This window comes from Bombina bombina, chromosome 10, assembly GCF_027579735.1.
Source record: "Bombina bombina isolate aBomBom1 chromosome 10, aBomBom1.pri, whole genome shotgun sequence".
NCBI lineage: Eukaryota > Metazoa > Chordata > Amphibia > Anura > Bombinatoridae > Bombina > Bombina bombina.
Window position 1 is genome coordinate 206,810,614 of NC_069508.1, and position 12,034 is coordinate 206,822,647.

A 12,034-nucleotide genomic window follows, 5' to 3' on the forward strand; every position below is an offset into this window, starting at 1 on the left:
CACCATGTCATTAGAAAGAAAACAGAATTTATGCTTACCTGATAAATTACTTTCTCCAACGGTGTGTCCGGTCCATCGGCGTCATCCTTACTTGTGGGATATTCTCTTCCCCAACAGGAAATGGCAAAGAGTCCCCAGCAAAGCTGGTCACATGATCCCTCCTAGGCTCCGCCCACCCCAGTCATTCGACCGACGTTACAGGAGGAATATATCATAGGAGAAACCATATGATACCGTGGTGACTGTAGTTAGAGAAAATAAAATCATCAGACCTGATTAAAAAACCTGGGGGGGCCGTGGACCGTACACACCGTTGGAGAAAGTAATTTATCTGGTAAGCATAAATTCTGTTTTCTCCAACTTTGGTGTGTCCGGTCCACGGCGTCATCCTTACTTGTGGGAACCAATACCAAAGCTTTAGGACACGATGAAGGGAGGGAGCAAATCAGGTCACCTAAATGGAAGGCACCACGGCTTGCAAAACCTTTCTCCCAAAAATAGCCTCAGAAGAAGCAAAAGTATCAAACTTGTAAATTTGGTAAAAGTGTGCAGTGAAGACCAAGTCGCTGCCCTACATATCTGATCAACAGAAGCCTCGTTCTTGAAGGCCCATGTGAAGCCACAGCCCTAGTGGAATGAGCTGTGATTCTTTCAGGAGGCTGCCGTCCCGGCAGTCTCGTAAGCCAATCTGATGATGCTTTTAATCCAAAAGAGAGAGAGGTAGAAGTTGCTTTTTGACCTCTCCTTTTACCAGAATAAACAACAAACAAGGAAGATGTTTGTCTAAAATCCTTTGTAGCATCTAAATAGAATTTTAGAGCGCGAACAACATCCAAATTGTGCAACCAACGTTCCTTCTTCGAAACTGGTTTCGGACACAAGAAGGGTACAACTATCTCCTGGTTAATGTTTTTGTAGGAAACAACTTTCGGAAGAAAACCAGGCTTAGTACGTAAAACCACCTTATCTGCATGGAACACCAGATAAGGAGGAGAACACTGCAGAGCAGATAACTCTGAAACTCTTCTAGCAGAAGAAATTGCAACCAAAAACAAAACCTTTCCAAGATAATAACTTAATATCAACGGAATGTAAGGGTTCAAACGGAACCCCCTTGAAGAACTGAAAGAACTAGATTTAGACTCCAAGGGAGGAGTCAAAGGTCTGTAAACAGGCTTGATCCTAACCAGAGCCTGAACAAATGCTTGAACATCTGGCACAGCTGCCAGTCTTTTGTGAAGTAAAACAGATCAAGGCAGAGATCTGTCCCTTCAAGAGAACTTGCAGATAATCCTTTCTCCAATCCTTCTTGAAGAAAGGATAGAATCTTAGGAATTCTTTATCCTTGTCCAAGGGAATCCTTTAGATTCACACCAACAGATATATTTTTTCCATATTTTGTGGTAAATTTTTCTAGTTACAGGCTTTTCTAGCCTGAATCAAGAGTATCTATTACAGAATCTGAAACCCTCGTATTGATAAATCAAGCGTTCAATCTCCAAGCAGTCAGCTTGGAGGGAAAGCAGATTCGGATGTTCGAACGGAACCTTGAACAAGAAGGTCCTGTCTCAAAGGTAGCTTCCATGGTGGAGCCGATGACATATTCACCAAGGTCTGCATACCAAGTCCTGCGTGGCCACGCAGGAGCTATCAAGATCACCGACGGCCCTCTCCTGATTGGATCCTGGCTACCAGCCTGGGGATGAGAGGAAACGGCTGGGAATACATAAGCTAGGTTGAAGGTCCAAGGTGCTACTAGTGCATCTACTAGAGGTCGCCTTGGGATCCCTGGATCTGGACCCGTAGCAAGGAACCTTGAAGTTCTGCCGAGACGCCATCAGATCCATGTCTGGAATGCCCCACAGTTGAGTTATTTGGGCAAAGATTTCCGGATGGAGTTCCACTCCCCCGGATGAATGTCTGACGACTCAGAAAAATCCGCTTTCCCAATTTTCCACTCCTGGGATGTGATTGCAGACAGGTGGCAGGAGTGATTCTCCGCCCATTGAATGATTTTGGTCACTTCTTCCATCGCCAGGGAACTCCTTGTTCCCCCCTGATGGTTGATGTACGCAACAGTCGTCATGTTTGTCTGATGAAACCGTATGAACTTGGCCTTTGCTATAGCTGAGGCCAAGCCTTGAGAGCATTGAATATCGCTCTCAGTTCCAGAATATTTATCGGTAGAAGAGATCTTCCCGAGACCAAAGACCCTGAGCTTTCAGGGATCCCCAGACCGCGCCCCAGCCCATCAGACTGGCGTCGGTCGTGACAATGACCCACTCTGGTCTGCGGAAGGTCATCCCTTGTGACAGTTGTCCAGGGGACAGCCACCAACGGAGTGAGTCTCTGGTCCTCTGATTTACTTGTATTTCGGAGACAAGTCTGTATAATCCCCATTCCACTGACTGAGCATGCACAGTTGTAATGGTCTTAGATGAATGCGCGCAAAAGGAACTATGTCCATTGCCTGCTACCATCAAACCTATTACTTCCATGCACTGCGCTTATGGAAGGAAGAGGAACAGAATGAAGTATTGACAAGAGCTTAGAAGTTTTGATTTTCTGGCCTCTGTCAGAAAAATCCTCATTTCTAAGGAGTCTATTATTGTCCCAAGAAGGGAACTCTTGTCGACGGAGGATAGAGAACTCTTTTCACTGTTCACATTCCATCCGTGAGATCTGAGAAAGGCCTAGGACGATGTCCGTTTGAGCCTTTGCTTTAGACAGGGACGACGTTGAATCAGGATGTCGTCCAAGTAAGGTACTACTGCAATGCCCCTTGGTCTTAGCACCGCTAGAAGGGACCCTAGTACCTTTGTGAAAATCCTTGAGCAGTGGCTAATCCGAAATGGAAGTGCCCACAAACTGGTAATGCTTGTCCAGGGAATGCGAACCTTAGGAACCGATGATGTTCCTTGTGGATAGGAATATGTAGATACGCATCCTTTAAATCCACCGTCGGTCATGAATTGACTTCCTGGATGAAGGAAATTGTTCGAATGGTTTCCATTTTGAACGATGAACTCTGAGAAACTTGTTTAAGATCTTGAGATCTCAAGATTGGTCTGAACGTTCCCTCTTTTTTGGGAACTTATGAACAGATTGGAGTAAGAACCCCATCCCTTGTTCTCCTAATGGAACAGGATGAATCACTCCCATTTTTAACAGGTCTTCTACACAATGTAAGAATGCCTGTCTCTTTATGTGGTCTGAAGACTAATTGAGACCTGTGAACCTCCCCCTTGGGGGAAGCCCCTTGAATTCCAGAAGATAACCTTGGGAACTATTTCTAGTGCCCAAGGATCCAGAACATCTCTTGCCCAAGCCCTGAGCGAAGAGAGAGAGTCTGCCCCCCCACCAGATCGGTCCCGGATCGGGGGCTATCCCTTCATGCTGTTTTGGTAGCAGTGGAAGGCTTCTTGGCCTGCTTACCCTTGTTCCAGCCTTGCATTGGTTTCCAGGCTGGTTTGGGTTGTGAAGTATTACCCTCTTGCTTAGAGGATACAGAATTAGAGACTGGTCCGTTTCTGCGAAAGGGACGACAATTAAGACTTATATATTAGCCTTAAAAGACCTATCCTGTGGGAGGGCGTGGCCCTTTCCCCCAGTGATGTCTGAAATAATCTCTTTCAAAATCAGGTCCAAATAATGTTTTACCTTTGAAAGGAATGTTAAGCAATTTTTGTCTTGGAAGACACATCCGCTGACCAAGACTTTAGCCAAAGCACTCTGCGCGCCACGACAGCAATCCCTGAATTTTTCGCCGCTAATCTAGCTAATTGCAAAGCGGCATCTAAAACAAAAGAGTTAGCCAATTTAAGTGCTTGAAACTCTGTCCATAACCCTCCTCATACGAAGATTCTTTACTGAGCGATTTTTACTAGTTCATCGAACCAGAAACACGCGCCTGTAGTGACAGGACAATGCTATGAAATTGGTTGTAGAAGGTAACCTTGCTGAACAAACATCTTTTAAGCAAACCCTTCTAATTTTTTATCCTAGGATCTTTGAAAGCACAACTATCTTCTATGGTATGTGGTGCGTTTGTTTAAGTAGAAACCGCTCCCTCGACCTTGGGGACAGTCTGCCATAAGTCCTTTCTAGGGTCGACCATAGGAAACAATTTTTAAATATGGGGGGAGGGACGAAAGGTATACCGGGCCTTTCCCATTCTTTATTTACAATGTCCGCCACCCCCCGCTTGGGATAGGAAAAGCTTCTGGGAGCCCCGGGACCTCTAGGAACTTGTCCATTTTACATAGTTTCTCTGGGATGATCAAATTCTCACAATCATCCAGAGTGGATAATACCTCCTTAAGCAGAGCGCGGAGATGGTCCAACTTAAATTTTAAATGTAATCACATCGGTTCAGCTTGATGAGAAATTTTTCCCTGAATCTGAAATTTCTCCATCAGATCAAAACCTCCCTCATGGCCCCTTGAGATTGGTGCTGAGGGTAGTGTCAGAACAGTTATCATCAGCGTCCTCTTGCTCTTCAGTTGTTTAAAACAGAGCAATCGCGCTTTCTCTGATAAGTAGGCAATTTTGGATAAAAGATTTGCTATGGAGTTATCCATTACAGCCGTTAATTGTTGCATGGTAATAAGTATTGGCGCACTAGATGTACTAGGGGCCCTCCTGTGTGGGCATAACTGTTGTAGACACAGTAGGGGATGATGTAGTATCATGTTTACTCCCCTCATTTGAGGAATCATCTTAGGCAATTATCATTATCTGTTGCATTACTGTCCTTACTTTGTTTGGACACTATGGCACAATTATCACATAAATTTAAATGGGGAGACACATTGGCTTTCATACATATAGAACAAGCTTTATCTGATGGTACAGACATGTTAAACAGGCTTTAAACTTGATAACAAAGTACAAAAAACGTTTAAAAATAAAACCGTTACTGTCACTTTAAATTTCAAATCTGAACACACTTTATTTACTGCAATGTGCGAAAAAGTATGAAGGAATTGTTCAAAATTCACCAAAATTTCACCACAGTGTCTTAAGCCTTAAAAGTATTGCACACCAAATTTGGAAGCTTTAACCCTTAAAATAACGGAACCGGAGCCGTTTTTAACTTTAACACCTTTACAGTCCCTGGTATCTGCTTTGCTGAGACCCAACCAAGCCCAAAGGGGAATACGATACCAAATGACGCCTTCCGAAAGTCTTTTTATGTATCAGAGCTCCTCACACATGCGACTGCATGTCATGCTTCTCAAAAAACAGAATTTATGTTTACCTGATAAATTACTTTCTCCAACGGTGTGTCCCGGTCCACGGCGTCATCCTTACTTGTGGGATATTCTCTTCCCCAACAGGAAATGGCAAAGAGCCCAGCAAAGCTGGTCACATGATCCCTCCTAGGCTCCGCCTACCCAGTCATTCGACCGACGTTAAGGAGGAATATTTGCATAGGAGAAACCATATGGTACCGTGGTGACTGTAGTTAAAGAAAATAAATTATCAGACCTGATTAAAAAAACCAGGGCGGGGCCGTGGACCGGACACACCGTTGGAGAAAGTAATTTATCAGGTAAACATAAATTCTGTTTTCTCCAACATAGGTGTGTCCGGTCCACGGCGTCATCCTTACTTGTGGGAACCAATACCAAAGCTTTAGGACACGGATGAAGGGAGGGAGCAAATCAGGTCACCTAAATGAAGGCACCACGGCTTGCAAAACCTTTCTCCCAAAAATAGCCTCAGAAGAAGCAAAAGTATCAAACTTGTAAAATTTGGTAAAAGTGTGCAGTGAAGACCAAGTCGCTGCCCTACATATCTGATCAACAGAAGCCTCGTTCTTGAAGGCCCATGTGGAAGCCACAGCCCTAGTGGAATGAGCTGTGATTCTTTTCGGGAGGCTGCCGTCCGGCAGTCTCGTAAGCCAATCTGATGATGCTTTTAATCCAAAAAGAGAGAGAGGTAGAAGTTGCTTTTTGACCTCTCCTTTTACCGGAATAAACAACAAACAAGGAAGATGTTTGTCTAAAATCCTTTGTAGCATCTAAATAGAATTTTAGAGCGCGAACAACATCCAAATTGTGCAACAAACGTTCCTTCTTTGAAACTGGTTTCGGACACAGAGAAGGTACGATAATCTCCTGGTTAATGTTTTTGTTAGAAACAACTTTTGGAAGAAAACCAGGTTTAGTACGTAAAACCACCTTATCTGCATGGAACACCAGATAAGGAGGAGAACACTGCAGAGCAGATAATTCTGAAACTCTTCTAGCAGAAGAAATTGCAACTAAAAACAAAACTTTCCAAGATAATAACTTAATATCAACGGAATGCAAGGGTTCAAACGGAACCCCCTGAAGAACTGAAAGAACTAAATTGAGACTCCAAGGAGGAGTCAAAGGTTTGTAAACAGGCTTAATTCTAACCAGAGCCTGAACAAAGGCTTGAACATCTGGCACAGCGGCCAGCTTTTTGTGAAGTAACACAGACAAGGCAGAAATCTGTCCCTTCAGGGAACTTGCAGATAATCCTTTTTCCAATCCTTCTTGAAGGAAGGATAGAATCCTAGGAATCTTAACCTTGTCCCAAGGGAATCCTTTAGATTCACACCAACAGATATATTTTTTCCAAATTTTGTGGTAAATCTTTCTAGTTACAGGCTTTCTGGCCTGAACAAGAGTATCGATAACAGAATCTGAGAATCCTCGCTTCGATAAGATCAAGCGTTCAATCTCCAAGCAGTCAGCTGGAGTGAAACCAGATTCGGATGTTCGAACGGACCCTGACAAGAAGGTCTCGTCTCAAAGGTAGCTTCCAAGGAGGAGCCGATGACATATTCACCAGATCTGCGTACCAAGTCCTGCGTGGCCACGCAGGAGCTATCAAGATCACCGACGCCCTCTCCTGATTGATCCTGGCTACCAGCCTGGGGATGAGAGGAAACGGCGGGAACACATAAGCTAGTTTGAAGGTCCAAGGTGCTACTAGGTGCATCCACTAGAGCCGCCTTGGGATCCTGGATCTGGACCCGTAGCAAGGAACTTTGAAGTTCTGACGAGAGGCCATCAGATCCATGTCTGGAATGCCCCACAGCTGAGTGACTTGGGCAAAGATTTCCGGATGGAGTTCCCACTCCCCCGGATGCAATGTCTGACGACTCAGAAAATCCGCTTCCCAATTTTCCACTCCTGGGATGTGGATAGCAGACAGGTGGCAGGAGTGAGACTCCGCCCATAGAATGATTTTGGTCACTTCTTCCATCGCCAGGGAACTCCTTGTTCCCCCCTGATGGTTGATGTACGCAACAGTTGTCATGTGTCTGATTGAAACCGTATGAACTTGGCCCTCGCTAGCTGAGGCCAAGCCTTGAGAGCATTGAATATCGCTCTCAGTTCCAGAATATTATCGGTAGAAGAGATTCTTCCCGAGACCAAAGACCCTGAGCTTTCAGGGATCCCCAGACCGCGCCCCAGCCCATCAGACTGGCGTCGGTCGTGACAATGACCCACTCTGGGTCTGCGGAATGTCATCCCTCGTGACAGGTTGTCCAGGACAGCCACCAACGGAGTGAGTCTCTGGTCCTCTGATTTACTTGTATCTTCGGAGACAAGTCTGTATAGTCCCCATTCCACTGAGCTGAGCATGCACAGTTGTAATGGTCTTAGATGAATGCGTGCAAAAGGAACTATGTCCATTGCCGCTACCATCAACCCGATCACTTCCATGCACTGAGCTATGGAAGGAAGAGGAACGGAATGGAGTATCCGACAAGAGTCTAGAAGTTTTGTTTTTCTGGCCTCTGTCAGAAAAATCCTCATTTCTAAGGAGTCTATTATTGTTCCCAAGAAGGGAACCCTTGTTGACGGAGATAGAGAACTCTTTTCCACGTTCACTTTCCATCCGTGAGATCTGAGAAAGGCCAGGACAATGTCCGTGTGAGCCTTTGCTTGAGGAAGGGACGACGCTTGAATCAGAATGTCGTCCAAGTAAGGTACTACAGCAATGCCCCTTGGTCTTAGCACAGCTAGAAGGGACCCTAGTACCTTTGTGAAAATCCTTGGAGCAGTGGCTAATCCGAAAGGAAGCGCCACGAACTGGTAATGTTTGTCCAGGAATGCGAACCTCAGGAACCGATGATGTTCCTTGTGGATAGGAATATGTAGATACGCATCCTTTAAATCCACCGTGGTCATGAATTGACCTTCCTGGATGGAAGGAAGAATAGTTCGAATGGTTTCCATCTTGAACGATGGAACCTTGAGAAACTTGTTTAAGATCTTGAGATCTAAGATTGGTCTGAACGTTCCCTCTTTTTTGGGAACTATAAACAGATTGGAGTAGAACCCCATCCCTTGTTCTCTTAATGGAACGGGATGAATCACTCCATTTTTAACAGGTCTTCTACACAATGTAAGAATGCCTGTCTTTTTATGTGGTCTGAAGACAACTGAGACCTGTGGAACCTCCCCCTTGGGGGAAGTCCCTTGAATTCCAGAAGATAACCTTGGGAGACTATTTCTAGTGCCCAAGGATCCAGAACATCTCTTGCCCAAGCCTGAGCGAAGAGAGAGAGTCTGCCCCCCACCAGATCCGGTCCCGGATCGGGGGCCAACATTTCATGCTGTCTTTGTAGCAGTGGCAGGTTTCTTGGCCTGCTTTCCCTTGTTCCAGCCTTGCATTGGTCTCCAAGCTGGCTTGGCTTGAGAAGTATTACCCTCTTGCTTAGAGGACGTAGCACTTTGGGCTGGTCCGTTTCTACAGAAGGGACGAAAATTAGGTTTATTTTTTGCCTTGAAAGGCCGATCCTGAGGAAGGGCGTGGCCCTTACCCCCAGTGATATCCGAGATAATCTCTTTCAAGTCAGGGCCAAACAGCGTTTTCCCCTTGAAAGGAATGTTAATTAGCTTGTTCTTGGAAGACGCATCAGCCGACCAAGATTTCAACCAAAGCGCTCTGCGCGCCACAATAGCAAACCCAGAATTCTTAGCCGCTAACCTAGCCAATTGCAAAGTGGCGTCTAGGGTGAAAGAATTAGCCAATTTGAGAGCATTGATTCTGTCCATAATCTCCTCATAAGGAGGAGAATCACTGTCGACCGCCTTTATCAGCTCATCGAACCAGAAACATGCGGCTGTAGCGACAGGGACAATGCATGAAATTGGTTGTAGAAGGTAACCCTGCTGAACAACATCTTTTTAAGCAAACCTTCTAATTTTTTATCCATAGGATCTTTGAAAGCACAACTATCCTCTATGGGTATAGTGGTGCGTTTGTTTAAAGTGGAAACCGCTCCCTCGACCTTGGGGACTGTCTGCCATAAGTCCTTTCTGGGGTCGACCATAGGAAACAATTTTTTAAATATGGGGGAGGGACGAAAGGAATACCGGGCCTTTCCCATTCTTTATTAACAATGTCCGCCACCCGCTTGGGTATAGGAAAAGCTTCTGGGAGCCCCGGCACCTCTAGGAACTTGTCCATTTTACATAGTTTCTCTGGGATGACCAACTTGTCACAATCATCCAGAGTGGATAATACCTCCTTAAGCAGAATGCGGAGATGTTCCAACTTAAATTTAAATGCAATCACATCAGGTTCAGCTTGTTGAGAATGTTCCCTGAATCAGTAATTTCTCCCTCAGACAAAACCCTCCTGGCCCCATCAGACTGAGTTAGGGGCCCTTCAGAAATATTAATATCAGCGTCGTCATGCTCTTCAGTATCTAAAACAGAGCAGTCGGGCTTACGCTGATAAGTGTTCATTTTGGCTAAAATGTTTTTGACAGAATTAACCATTACAGCCGTTAATTGTTGCATAGTAAGGAGTATTGGCGCGCTAGATGTACTAGGGGCCTCCTGAGTGGGCAAGACTCGTGTAGACGAAGGAGGGAATGATGCAGTACCATGCTTACTCCCCTCACTTGAGGAATCATCTTGGGCATCATTGTCATTGTCACATAAATCACATTTATTTAAATGAATAGGAATTCTGGCTTCCCCACATTCAGAACACAGTCTATCTGGTAGTTCAGACATGTTAAACAGGCATAAACTTGATAACAAGTACAAAAAACGTTTTAAAATAAAACCGTTACTGTCACTTTAAATTTAAACTGAACACACTTTATTACTGCAAATGCGAAAAAACATGAAGGAATTGTTCAAAATTTACCAAATTTTCACCACAGTGTCTTAAAGCCTTAAAAGTATTGCACACCAAATTTGGAGCTTTAACCCTTAAAATAACGGAACCGGAGCCGTTTTGAACTTTAACCCCTTTACAGTCCCTGGTATCTGCTTTGCTGAGACCCAACCAAGCCCAAGGGGAATACGATACCAAATGACGCCTTCAGAAAGTCTTTTCTAAGTATCAGAGCTCCTCTCACATGCGACTGCATGCCATGCCTCTCAAAAACAAGTGCGCAACACCGGCGCGAAAATGAGGCTCTGCCTATGCTTTGGGAAAGCCCCTAAAGAATAAGGTGTCTAAAACAGTGCCTGCCGATATTATTATATCAAAATACCCAGATAAAATGATTCCTCAAGGCTAAATATGTGTTAATAATCAATCGATTTAGCCCAAAAAAAGTCTACAGTCTTAATAAGCCCTTTTTTGAAGCCCTTATTTACAATCGTAATAAACATGGCTTACCGGATCCCAGAGGGAAAATGACAGCTTCCAGCATTACATCGTCTTGTTAGAATGTGTCATACCTCAAGCAGCAAGAGACTGCTCACTGTTCCCCCAACTGAAGTTAATTGCTCTCAACAGTCCTGTGTGGAACAGCCATGGATTTTAGTGACGGTTGCTAAAATCATTTTCCTCATACAAACAGAAATCTTCATCTCTTTTCTGTTTCTGAGTAAATAGTACATACCAGCACTATTTCAAAATAACAAACTCTTGATTGAATAATAAAAACTACAGTTAAACACTAAAAAACTCTAAGCCATCTCCGTGGAGATGTTGCCTGTACAACGGCAAAGAGAATGACTGGGGTAGGCGGAGCCTAGGAGGGATCATGTGACCAGCTTTGCTGGGCTCTTTGCCATTTCCTGTTGGGGAAGAGAATATCCCACAAGTAAGGATGACGCCGTGGACCGGACACACCTATGTTGGAGAAACAAGTGCGCAATACCGGCGCGAAAATGAGGCTCTGCCTATGATTAGGGAAAGCCCCTAGAGAATAAGGTGTCTAAAACAGTGCCTGCCTGATATTATTTAACAAAAATACCCAGATTAAATGATTCCTCAAGGGCTAAATATGTGTAATATATGAATCGATTTAGCCCAGAAAATGTCTACAGTCTTAATAAGCCCTTGTGAAGCCCTTATTTACTGTCTGAATAAAAATTGCTTACTGGATCCCATAGGGAAAATGACAGCTTCCAGCATTACATCGTCTTGTTAGAATGTGTCATACCTCAAGCAGCAAAAGACTGCTCACTGTTCCCCCAACTGAAGTTAATTCCTCTCAACAGTCCTGTGTGGAACAGCCATGGATTTTAGTAACGGTTGCTAAAATCATTTTCCTCATACAAACAGAAATCTTCATCTCTTTTCTGTTCAGAGTAAATAGTACATACCAGCACTATTTTAAAATAACAAACTCTTGATTGAATAATAAAAAACTACAGTTAAACACTAAAAAACTCTAAGCCATCTCCGTGGAGATGTTGCCTGTACAACGGCAAAGAGAATGACTGGGGTAGGCGGAGCCTAGGAGGGATCATGTGACCAGCTTTGCTGGGCTCTTTGCCATTTCCTGTTGGGGAAGAGAATATCCCACAAGTAAGGATGACGCCGTGGACCGGACACACCTATGTTGGAGAAATATAATTTTAAATTAAAAAAAACTTAAAAAAAAAAAAAAAACTTAAATCAGCTTAGCACCTAGGTGGGAAAGTGCTTAGCACTCAAAGGTTTAAATTACAGACAGGAGGCAAATAATGAAAGAATATTGCTGTGCATAATTAAACACTTCATATTACACTCTCAACGTGTTTACTGTCCAACATTTCTACTAACAATTTAAGGATTTTTTAAAAAAGAAATA

At 44.1% G+C, this 12,034-nt stretch overlaps 1 protein-coding gene across 14 annotated transcripts in view; it reads right to left on the reverse strand.

Moving 5' to 3' along the window:
• The window catches only part of DOCK7 (dedicator of cytokinesis 7), a 695,569-nt gene that overhangs the window by 632,455 nt on the left and 51,080 nt on the right, over positions 1-12,034 (reverse strand). The window lies entirely within an intron of this gene.